Below are 13,302 nucleotides of genomic sequence, written 5' to 3'. Positions count from 1 at the left end.
GTAAGAATTTATAGTATGGCACCTCAAATAGATGAAAATAGGTTATGTTTTTAAAGTTCTGTTTGAACTATTAAGCAAATGAGCCTTTTATTTAAAGAGAGTGAGAGGTAGAAAGGAAGGTACTAGGACTGGCCCAGAAGTAATTTCGAAAACACATCCTCCCAAATTCCTGAGGTATGTAGGCTAGCAAGGTTGTACACACTCTAGAAGTTAATTTACTCCTAGCACTCAGAGGGTCACTGTGCACAAGTTCCAGGGTCAAAGCCTGAAGCTGCAAATAATACAGCAATCAAGGCATCAGGTACATAAGTGGAATTAGGTAGAATGGAAAAAGTTGCCTTTCCAAGGCCATTGTCGGCACTTTTAAAAACAAAGGGATGCACAATTAATAATGGGAACATCATACCATTGCAATTTTTTTTATCTTTGCAAGTGTAGCATGCAGTGCTTTTGCTTTTCAAGTCAGTAATCTTCCCCTAAGTAGAAGTGAAGTTTTTGACACATTCCCCACAACATGAGAATGGATTGAAATTACTTGTGCTGAGGCATCTTGCGGTTTTCTTCTTCTTGTGTCAGTCATAATGCTGGACATTGGTACTTACCATTGGTTACCAAACCATGAAGTGAGGCACTGCTAATAACATAATAAGAGATTTGTTTGGAATGCTTCACATCCAAACACAGGAGTCCTAAGGCCAGCCAGTTAATATTGGACCCTTTCTCCAACAAATTGTACTTACTGCTGCAGGGAGTTCTTGCTGCCTTTCAGATTTTTTAAAATTCATTTTGCCTATATGACAACCTAGGGACTTGTTTTCAGTGAGCAAAACAGGTCAGATGTTCAGTGTGAGAGCAAGGTATAAAATTCTTCCCATTATTTATAGATGCAGCATTGATGGGACCTAAGCAGCCATGCCACTTTTTAAAAAGGGGGGACTGGGGGGGGGAGAGAGAGAAGGAGATTTTTATGTATGACCTGATTCATTAATCTTTCAGCACTTCTGAATATATTTATCCCAGAGGTGCTGACTAGAGTTTTATTTTATTTCATTTCACCATATTATGTTTATTATGTGTGGTGCTCCTACAAGGGGATAAATTGCTGTCAATAAATTAATGGTGTATATCACTTATTTATAAATAATGGCTTTTGAGTCAGCATGGCATGTGACCAGTTCTCCTGCAGCGAAATGCCATGCAACTTAGTGATGCCTACATCATGGAGAATAATTCAAAAATTTGTTTTGGCCTTGCAACCCATTCCCAGTGATGGAAATGAAGAATTTTCTTCATCGAAGTGCAGGCGCTTCTGCTGTTGACTGAACCTTAGAGTGATCACTGGAGTTAAGCAAGATAAGGGTGTTCACATGACCAGCTCAGAGCTGAAGAAGCCATGGAGGAGGTGTTTGCTTATTCCTATTTCTGCTGTAAGTGCCCATGAGACACGTGGAATCCTCCACCTTGCTTTGCTCACCCTTCTTGTGGTAGTTGCCATGGCTTCTCTCCCCATCACAAGAATAGGGAGTATGTGGCCTAGATTTTTGGCCTAGAACTCCCATCATCCTTTACAATGGCAGTGAAGCCCACTGGCTCTTCAAGGGCACCCAGATTTTTCCAATCCTGTCTGGTTGCACCAAACTAGTGATAAAAAATCCCTGAAATGCTGAAATGCAGAAAGGTAACACATGGCAGTGGGGCAGGCTTCCTGCACACCAAGACCTCTCATTATCTCTAATGGATGGGGCAGGCCTGAGAGTAAAGCAAAGTGGCCCTCCGATCACACTAGATTAGTTCTACTGCATTCTGTAGTGGTGCTGCTCCACGCGAGCAGCTGCCGTAGGATGGCTCCCGGCGGATTCCTGCAGCTATCTTTTGTTGATCAAATAGGAAGTCACCTTATGCTTCATTCACTAACCCTAGAAAGCACCGTTACTACAAATTTGATAGTGTGGAATTTCATTTAATCAACTCTATTTAAACTTTAATCAATTTAATAAACTCTAATCAGTTGAATGTGCAATAGACATGTTTTGATTGAAGAAGTTCTAAAACTCCCAGTATTCTTCATTGGTCCCCGGAGTCTTTGTAACTGGGACTGCACCCCAAATGAGCAATACATGTACAAGCAATTGCCAAAGCTTTGTTCTTGTTCCTTCCCAAATTGCTATTGTATTTTCTGGTTTGTTTAGGGCACATCATATAGAATTGCTATCCACAGAAGCCTCCAAAGCCTCCAATGTTGCAGGGTGGGAGCCTTGGAGCAGGGCCTTTTTTTATCCTTGCCGCGCTCATGCAAAGCAGCTTTTGCTGGATGGGCCTTTGAGCTGCTGGGAAGGAGGATTCATGGCCTCCTCTCTCCTCTCCCTGCCCACCAGCCAGCACCTGTCCTTCACCAGCATCTTTTTTCCAAGGTTGCAACACTGACCTCAGGAGGGGACCCACCGTGGAGTTTTCTGTGGTGGCTGGGAAGGGCAGGGGACAGGGGGTATTTAGGTCTGGGGAGATCCTCCTCCTCTTCAGAGACTGAAGCTTTGTCCCCAGCCTTGGAGGAGGGTGAACTACAGCATCCTGTGACCTCTCGGATGCTGTTGGGAGCCAGAGGATTGCTTTGTGAATTTATTAATTTAAATGAAATTGCATGCCACCAACTTCTCGCTATCAGGATATTAGGATGGAGTTGGGGGGAGAGTTTAACAGGACCTGTGATTTAGTAAATGAGTATATTCTTGGAAGAAGCCATTATCTTTAATATTTATTTGTCATTCTGTTACAGTAAAACACCAAAATAGTTTCCCCCACCTCCACTCATACCCTTAATTCATGAGCCCACCTATTGATTATCAGCTAAAATTTTAGGGTGATTAAATTTCCCCATTAAAGCTTGACAGCCCTACCTTTTATGTGTCCTTCTCCATCACTGGATTTATAGTGGGTGAGGCAATTCACTGCTGGGCTTGATCCAACTGAAGTTAACTACTTTAAAGGGCCACTGTGCCATCATTCAAAACCTAAAATGCTTGTGCTACACCTTAGATACCATGTCAAGGAATATTTGCCAGTGTTTTGCTTTTTTAATAAGATGGGACCTGGGGTCAGAGAGTGCCCAGACTGGAGGAGAAAAGAAGGAGCCGGCTGTGAACCATAAGTTTCTGCTGAGGTCCCTTTGTGTGCGAAGCCCAGTACAAGCAACTTCTGCAGTGTTTTGGAGGGCAGAAAGATTGTAGTAGCAGCAAATGTTGAGCTGGGCTCCCTCTCTATGTTTTTATAGTGCCTTTTGTTTCATTGTTATGTATTTGGTATGGCTCAGGTTTCATTGCAATGCTTTATTTATACTGTGCTATGATTAATTGAGCAATACTGTGATTATTAAATTGACTTTTAATTTGCATTGTTGATATGGTTGACCCTACCATGAGACAGCTGCTTCTGGGATCTGGGCTTGGGTGTCTTGAAAGGGGCAGCAAATTGGTTTGATTTACTATTGTTTTGTTGAGTATGTGCTCCTGCCAAGGAAGGAGAAAGGACCTCTGGCTGCAAAGTATCTCAGGCAGTCCCTGACTGCTTTTGTTCCTAATTCTGTACCTTGATATTTGATCCTTCCTGTGAGCTGCTTTGGGCTTCCTGCCCCATTCCAGAAAAGCATATACATAAACCAAACTCACTTTCACAAATGTGTCCTGCTACTTTATTACTAAATGTGTACTTGTACAGCACTATCAGTGCTCCAGACAATGTACAGAAGAGGCAGTAAAGGGATTAGGTCTTCCTAGCAAAAGGAGCATACTCCCTCAGTATAGAACTGGTCCCTTCGGATTTGGGGGTGCAGTTGCTTCTTGCCCTAGGTTCCCTCGAAAGGAGAGACACCTTTCTAAACCTTCTGCATGGCTATCTCTATGGGCAATACACATAGCTAAAGTGTGGCAGCTCTTTGAACTTCCATCCTCTGGAAAACCTCGACAGATCATAGATGCCTTGCCTATATTATTCATTCAGACATGGGAGTGAGTTGCAGGAGGGATTCTGTTTCAGGAAAATGTAATGTGAGAAGCAGGCTGGAGATGAATGGCGCTTCGCCTGCCTCTGATTGTGGCAGTCACAGGTCCCTCAGTTCTAATTGTGAAGATCATTTCCACAACATGTAAGGTCTATAAAGAAAGGAGGAGTACTCTTAGGAGGAGTTGTGATGAAAAGGCAAACGTGGCTGTCAACACAACAGTATCTATCCGTAATCAGTGAGCCCTTGTCTTAGAAAAATCCTGTATCTTAAAAAAATGCATAGGAATTTAATAATATTTTATTAATGCATCACAAATTGAGATTGCATGGCTTGGGTCTAAGTATCCATTTATTTTCTAGGCTTATGCATAGAACAGATGGCAAAATAACAGTTTTCCTTTATTATCCAAAGGCCAGAGCAATGGTGTTCTTTTACTCTGTTTGGAGGGCCAAAAGCTGCCTTGTGAATGCAAGTGACACAAATAATGAATGAATATCCTGCTCTCTGGGCACCATATATAGCAGAATTCATGCGTTTACTTAGGCTGCAGAAATGGATCTTTAAATCTGTTTCTCATTTATTCCTATAAAGAGCAAATGCAACAAAGTGAGCAAAAAAAGAATCACGCATTGATATGCTGATGATTGCAGCTGGCATGTGAAAGAACAATTGTTTCTCATGAAAATTTTGCTTCAATGAAAGTGATTTTGATCCAGCATTTTAATGCATCTCTAGTTTCTGCATTTATCTATGCAATAATCACTCGTGTGGCATCTTGTTTTATTGGGGCTTTATGAATGTTTCCATGTATCTGATGGGAGCTGGGTGAATAGGGAATGCTAGGAAGGTTAGCTTTTTTGTGATTAGTTTCTTTTGCTGAGAAGTCAGCTCCAGTATTTAAGTCCAACAATTTAAATGGTACTTACCGAAAGAAGCAAATTAATTAGAAAAAAAATATTGATTGGTTTTATTAAAGGTATTAGTCAAAAAGGTTGGGGATAATCATTTAACGTATTTTAAAGGGTAGTAATCTCACAGCCCAGTCCTTGGCCATGTGGTGCTGGCAAAGCTGCTGTTATGTGCCATCAAGTCATCTCCAACTTATGGCAACCTCATGAATGAAAGCCCTCCAAAATCTCCCTCCACAACAGTCCTGCTCAGTTCTAAATTCAAGACTGTCGGTTGTTTCTCATATTTGGTCTTCCTCTGCCTTCAACTTTGCCTAGCATGATTGTCTTCTCCAGGGAGTCTTGCCTTCTCATGATGTGCCCAAAGTAGGGCAGCCTCCTCTTTGCCATGTTTGCTTCTAGAGAAACCTCCGGCTTGATTTGATCTAGGACCCACTTGCTTGCCTTTCTGTCAGTTCAGGGTGTTTGCAAAGGTCTCCTCCTACACCATATTTCAAATGCCTCTATTTTCTTCCTTTCTGGCAAAGCTCAATTAGCACAAACCCAAACACATCATGCCAAATGAGGGGGAACTGAGACTCCAGAGAACCTGCAAGGCCACTGCTCTGGGGACTTTAAAGGAATTGAAGAAAAACATTCATTTTCACGAGGCAAAGCTGGGCAGTGCTGCTCTGTTTGCTGGCATTAGGATATCAGCATCACTGTCCAAAAATCAACTCTGCTCTAAAGTCATTTCAACTCTTTTCATATTACCCTCTCCTCTGTTCTTCCCATTTTGTGTCTGTGGGTTTTTCCCCCCTTGGGTTTTGTTTCTATATTGTGTTTTTTCACTGATCTCTATTACTTATTGTGTTTTTTTTAACTTGCTAACAGTTTCCCCTGTTTTTCTGTTAATTGTTCTTGCATCAAACAAAGTGTCATATTGAGAAGGCATGAAAATGGTCATAAAGTTCTTCTCTTCCCTGCTATATTCTGCATCTTCATGTATCTTTCATTCCTCTTAGTAGCCATTGATTTTCCAGAACTGTTCACAACCCCCCATCATTTTGATTTTGTGCTGATGTGAAACTCACATACTGACATTTCTGTTTCCCTGCATGCATAGTTACTGGGAACTTGTGTCCAATGGTTAATGGCAGGATTTTTAAAACGGCATTGTTGTTATTAGTTCCATTTCTTCTATCAAATTTCTGTACCACCCAAAATTCTCTGGATGGTTTACAAAGATAAGAAACCTCTAAAATATAGTCATATATATATATATATATATATATAGAGAGAGAGAGAGAGAGAGAGAGAGAGAGAGAGAGAGAGAGTGAGTTTAGCCACTAACATAAACACCAACCACCTAAAGACTATCCTGTGACCTCACGCAAAACCTTTCATAGGCTGCTAAATTAATGCAAACTTCAATGATGCTTTGTCGTCCCTGCTCTGTGTTGTGTCATTGTGGCTCTTGTACAAAATTACATTTTTGAGCACCATCAAAATGTGCACGTATCAGTATTAAACCCTTCTTGGTAGAATTGCTTTATTCTGGTTTAAGGGAAATATAAGTTTAATGGGCTGCATACACTGGCTTAAGTACTTGCATTTCACTATGAATTTTCTGCCAAAGAGGTATATAAGCACAGTATTTCCAGCAGCCAGTAGGTCTGAAAATAAAGTCTTGAAGTGTGAAAAATGCTGTGCATAAAGCAAACAGAAAAATAGTGTTGTACCAGCTAAGAGTAAATCAGGTGGAACCCCAGCTTTGATATTCATGACTCCAGTCCTCTGGATCTACTCTTTCAAGATGACAATAAACATTCAATGCGGAGAATGTTGATTCTTCTTCCATGAAGGCAAGTCTACTATTCCTGGAACATGAATAGGAGATTTCTTTCTCTGTGGGAACTGTCCTGTGAGTCAGATATGAGGATAGGAGCAGGGTTGGCTAATGGAGAGCACATCAAGATTAGATGTTCCTTCAATTATATGTAGCCCAGAAATGAGCCCATTAAGGCCGCACACTTTGCGGTGGCTTGCTGGAGGGGTCATGAAATGGCTCCCGCTTCATGACAAGGGCTCAGAGATAGTTGGCCATGTGCTAATTGACAGGCTCTGCACCTTCAGACCCACTGCGGCAGTGCCCTAGTGCTCCTAGGAATACCCTCATTGTGCCTGGAGTAGGGCACAGTATACCTCCAAATATGCTGCTTCTCAGAGCAGGGTCTTTGTTGAGTTCTTTTGTATCTCTCAAGTCCTAGGCCTAACACCAAGGTCCTTCCCTTCCTCAGAGGCCTGAGACCCAAATTTTATGTTACAATTCCCTTAAGTGTGGAGGTTTTGCCATGCAGTGAGTGCATGTATAGTGCAGAAATGAGCAAATTGTGTTTTTAGCAATAATGAGCATAGCCAGTGGAGGGGGCTACTGGAGATCTTAGGCCAAAACCTGTGGAGCACCACAAGTTGCCCATTCCAGATATTGTGGCTATTCAGATACAAGAACAAATTACGTTTGCCATTAAAAGAGTGAGCTACAGTAAACTTCACATTCACATCCACTATTCTCTCTATGCCCCTTCTCACATGAAAGGAGGAGATAGGAGCTTTGACTTCTCATTTGCTGTAAATCTTAGTGACATAATGTCCAGATGGATCTCAAACTAGGGCTAACGTGTAGTTTGAGATCCTAGCTTGATTGCAGAACACAATTTTCTGCTTTTGGAAGAAAGATCGGATTATGAAAGCTTCTAATTTCCTCTGCCGGAAAGATGAACAGGAGGAGAAAGTATATGGACCCAATGCTCTCCATGGCTCATTCTTTTAATGGATACATGGTTTCTTGTTTCACCTGAAGGCGGTATTAGTCTTTTTCTAATTTGCATTTGTGCTTGATGTACCTGTATCTGTAACTCATAGTTCATTCTTGGGGTACATGACACAGTAATAATTATAGGGATGAGGGAAGAGAGTGCATGAATTGTGTAATAATTCCACACTCTCCAGAGTTTCACATTCAAGAGCCAAGGGCCATCAATGTTTAGGTTTCCTCTGTCTTTCTGACATAGAGAAATTAAATGCATCTGCAGCTATTATAGATGCATAAAGGTCAGTTTGCATATGGATGAATAAATAATTCATGGACCCTTAAGCCCTTAATATCCTCCTGTGTTTGCCTTGAGCACACTATAATGACGTAACATATGAAGTAATTTTGGTACTAAATGTCAGCAACTACCATTCAAGAACTACCATTCTTGTTCAGAAGCCTTTTATACACACTTGTGCATGCCCACACGCTATACGGAAACATTGAAGAGGAAGCATCTGCTAAAGAATGTTCAGATTCCAAGGCTGTACATCTCTCTAGGGAATGTCGTTGCTACAAGAAAGCTGCTTGTGGTAGATAATAATACTTGAGATGTAATGCTCATTCCACCCAGATGCTGCTTTGGGGTTCTGTCTTCCGTCAAGCAGAGCAGTGCTTGCCACGTGGTGGATGGGAGGAGCGAATCACAAAAGGGGTAGCTTACTGAGTGCCAACCCCCCAGCTGAAGCCACCATTCTGGACGCTCAGAGTTAGCGTAGCAGATTGCGCATTGGAGCTCTTTATTGGGTATGGAACAATTCAAAAATATAGCGCAGTACAGAAACAACCAAACCACACCTTATGTATAAACAACAACAGAACTAAAACATTGCAACTTTTGAGTGAAATCCAGAAAGATCCATAGCACTAGTTACATATTATCATATACAAGTATGTAAAAGAATATATTGCATTTGTTCAAAATAATTGAGCATATTCTTAAATGAGGAACCCCAAATAGCAATGCATTTGTCCATTTGTAGCACTTGTACAGTCTAACACAGAAAGCGACCCACAAAAGTGCAAAGGTTAGAAACACAGAAACAGAGCGAGTCAGAAGGGGTCTCCTGGGCCATCTAGTCTGACCTCCAGCAACAGCCGGCTCCACTCACAACATGCCCACCATGTGCACGTCCAGCCTATCCTTCAACACCCAATAGAAACATAGAAACAGGTCTAGAGGAATAAGCTATTTCTGGTTTTTCTCAAAAGCAAGAGTAAAAGGAAAGAGTAAGGAGTCATGGGTGACAACTTGATGAATGTTATGACAAACCAATGTTTGGATCTGTGTGTATCACATGTAAAAACTGAAGCAATTCCTCTTCAGCCTGCTTTTGCAAGCACACAAGATTTGTGCAGTTTGTCAAGCCACCATCTACCTGCCACCCACCCACCCACCCACCCACCCAGTATTTAGCGGATGAAATGATGCTCACTGCACGTATCTAATAATTACCCTATGCAGTGTGGTATTAAGCTACTTCCTTTTGGGAAAAATGCTAATATTAGTGCCGCACCCCTCACTTCCTTGGGGCTTGCATGCGTGTTATTTACCCAAGGTGGTTAGGTGGGTTCACAGCTTTTCAATACCATTCATTCTTAAGTGCAACTTGAAACAAAAGAAGGCATAATTCATGCATAGGACAGGTGTTCAGAAATAGTGATGGCAAACAGCATTGAATTTGCACCATACCTTTAAATTGCATCTGAGCCATTTAAAATGCAATGAAGACATATCCCAGCTAAGGATTCCAGTCACCCCTTTGATTTGATATGCTTGTGGATCTCCAGCTTGAAGAGTTTTCTAATTTGTCTTTAAAGCAGATATACATACATTTCATCTAGGCTACATGCAACCTGTGCTGTAAGAGGCTTTCTTTCCTGCTATGTCCCTAAGTGCGACAATGATTGCACTTCAGGCATCCTTGGAAGCCTCCCCATCAAGCTGAAAGCTCATCTCAGCATGATACTATCTGTAACTTCATGTGTCACTAGAAGTGCTCTTTGAATAGGAGATGATTGCATCTCCATATTGCATCTCTCTCTCTCTCTCTCTCTCTCTCTCTCTCCCCCCCCCCCCTCTCTCTCTCACACACACACACGTCTTCTTTCTTCCTTGAATGGAACTTGAATTATTCACTCATGCATTTCTAATTTAATTTATCATCCTGAAAATGAAGTACTGAACAGGTCAATTAGGAAAAGCAGCATCAGTATCTAAGAGGTTGTGTAAGGTTCATTATTTTTTATACATGTCCCTCCACAAAAAAAAGGCTTTTGTTTTCATTTTGACTGTTATCAGTCCATGCGCTTCTTGTGGCATCCATAATGGAAATTGGCTTGAGAAATTATTTTTGGGCTGAGAAAATGGCTACAATAATCAGCAATTATGGTCCTTTGCACCATACCAAGCCAGTTGTCTGACAGAAATTTATGGTAACCTGAACGCTTTTTTTTCCCGGACTTTCTTAGTACTAACCCAGCATTTTGTACAGCAGAAGGCTCCTCTGTTAATTGAGGTGGTAGGAGTAGTGGTAGCAGTAGTAACTTCAGGTGCATCAGCATTAATGAAAAGATAAGCACCTATCCCAAGGGTCTAACGATCGAGAAAACAAAGACATCAAATGCATGACTGGACTTTGTGATTCGTGAGAGCATAGGTAAAGCTGATGGACTCAGTAAGCATGATTGTTGCTACAGGAGGTCACATAATATTGTTTGATTATTAAATTTTCCTACTGCAAGGAAATAAAAGAAACAGAAGTCGTCACAGGCAATTCCAACTTTTGCATTAGATGGGTCAGGAAATGTGCCTGCTGCTTCCACAAATGCAGGGCAACAACCACAAGGCTTTTAGTGTACTACGCGCCATATAGGGATTCTCCAAGGTTGCTGAGCTTTTGCAAATGTTGCTACTGTACAGAGAGCAGAAGGGAAAGGCATTAAATGTGTTTCTTAAAAGATGGCCATTTTAAAAGAGACCCCTCAGCCTAGCTCATTCCCAGCTAATGAATCACATGGTGGGTTTAGGGAGAAGCCAGGCACACCTGGTTTGCAAGCCCAGGGTTGTTTTTTTGTTCAGTTTGGTTTTTTAACCAAGACAGGAACTATAGAAATGTTTTAATACTAAAATAAACTTGCCTTTTTACCAAATGTAGTACAGAGTCCTTTTGTGGAGAGATTGCACTTGCTTGGTGCCAACTAGTTTCTTGACGTTGGCCAGGACTGAGCAAACTTTCTATCCCGTTTGTAACTTTTCACTAAAGCTCATTGCAATAATAGTTAAATCGGCACAAAGCAGCCATCTTTGGAGAATGTACTTCTGCCAAGTTCTCTTCCAGCCAAAAAGTCCAGAACATCCAGAATTTAGGACTTGTTGGAATAAATGAAGACTGAGAACCTACTGAGCCATGGGGTCACTCTTCAGGGCCTCCATCCCCCAGACTTGCAGCTCCTTTCCCCTGGTCATAAATGGGGCCAGGTGAGGGGATCGGCGAGACCCAACAGTACCCTGTTGTCCTGAGGTGCTGGGCTGAGGGAGGGCAACTGTGCTTCTCCGGTGTGACCTGGCTGTGCCCTCTTGATTTCTTATTCCCCAGACAACTGCCTGCACTGCCCAGTGGTCCAACCCTCCTCTGCCTCCTCCTGAGCATGCACATGCAAGATTGCCCAAGCAACCATGAAGAAGTACTTCTTGTCTCTCACACAATTTTATGGCTTTTCAGGAGGTGGGCACACCAGGCACTGAGAAGAACAGAGCAGTACTCCTGGCATCCTCGCTTTACAGCTTCTCTCCTGGTAAACTCAAAATCCCCTGCCCTTAGTTGCTGAGGGTCAGCAGAGATATAAAAACTGTACTCAGAATAGCTCTTGTGGATGATTTAAAGATAATACAGATACTTTTTTCTTTTTCTTTTAACTTACCAGTACAACATTCTAAGCAGCTGGAGTTTTGTTTAAAGCAAGTCACCTCATGTGGCCACACAGTAATAAAATTGGGCTGAAGCAGACTCAGGCAGTTATTTCTTGAAAAACGTAGTTTCCTCAGGATGTGGAGAATAATTCGGTTTGTTCTGAGACCAGTCGTACATCACACTGGATTCTGTTCTGTCTTCCAGATGATTTCTTTCCTCAGTCCTCCTTGAGTCTTGAGCACTGTTGCACCTACAAACCTGTCCACCTCCCTTGGAACTGATTTCCACCCAACCATTTCTGATACCATCAAGCATGGTATCCTTCTGAGGTGCCTGTCTGGAATGGGACAGGAGAGGGACACTGTTTTATAGTGGCTGAAGTCCCTCTTGGAGGGGCAGTTTTAGAAGATGGTGCTGGGGAATTCCTCTTTGAGGCCTTCGGGGTCCTCTGGAGTTCCCCATATCCCCTGTGCTATTTTACATATACGTGGAACTGCTGGGAACGATTTCTGGGATTTGGAGGTTTGTGCCAGCAGTATGCTGATAACACCTACCTCCACATTTCTTTTCCATCTGAATCCAAGGAAGTTGTTCTAGACCAAAATCAATGTCTAATACTGGTCATGGGTGAGGACAAATGAATTGTAACTTCGTCCCGACAAGATGAAGTTGCTCTAGGTTAGATGAAAGGCAGATCAAGCAATAGGGAATCATCCTGTGCTGGATGGAGTTAAACTCCCCCTGAAAACACAGGCTCAGAATTTGGGTGTGTTTCTGGACAGTCCTAAATTCTGATGTTCAGATTTCAGCAGTGGGCAAGAGTGTGTTTGCTCAGCTGAGGCTCATGCATATATACTCCAATGGCCGGTGTCACATACATCCTAGTTACGTCCTGCTTCAACTAATGATGAATGGGAATGCCTTTGAAAACAGTGTGGATACTCCAGCTGGTCCAGAAAGCTGCAGCCAGACCATGGACTGGCCAATTACAGGGAGCATTGACTCTCTTGTGGCAGCTTCCCTGGCTACCAGCCTTTTTCCAGACACAGTTCAAAGTGCTGGTCATCACCTGCACAATCCCTGCTCAGCTTGGGACCAGGCAGCATGAAAGCTTGTCTTCTCCCAGATGAACTTGCCCACATTTTAATATTTCCTGGAGTGGCCCTTCTTTAGGACTTCCTTTAGAGGTGTGTTTGGTGGCAGTGCAAGAGAGGGCCTTCTAGATGGTTGTTCCCAGGCTTTGGGACTCTCCTTCGAGGAAAGCTAGGTTGTCTGTCTCCCTTCTGTCCCCCTTCCAGCAGGCAAATTGATTTTTATTCAGTCAGGCTTTTGGTATGGGTTTGTTGGGTTCGGTGCTGTTTTTATTTTGTTATTTCTGTTTTTTTTAAATTATGTTTCAAATGTTTTTGCATTATTATTAGTGTTTGTTTATCTATGATGGTAAACTGCCCTGTGTGCCATTTTCTTGGTAGTAAGACAGCAACTGATTAAATAAATAAATAAATAAATAAATAAATAGGAGGATGTCAGAGAGGGAGTGTTTTCTATTTTCCTCTGTTCAATTTCAGCTACCAGAAAATCATGGAAGGATAATAAATAAGTTGGTGGAAGGGAGAAGGGAGGCAGGAC

Source organism: Varanus komodoensis, unplaced genomic scaffold, assembly GCF_004798865.1.
Source record: "Varanus komodoensis strain SLA01 unplaced genomic scaffold, ASM479886v1 scaffold7_3, whole genome shotgun sequence".
NCBI lineage: Eukaryota > Metazoa > Chordata > Lepidosauria > Squamata > Varanidae > Varanus > Varanus komodoensis.
The sequence above is the reverse complement of the archived record's forward strand: the minus strand, read 5'-3'. Positions refer to the sequence as shown.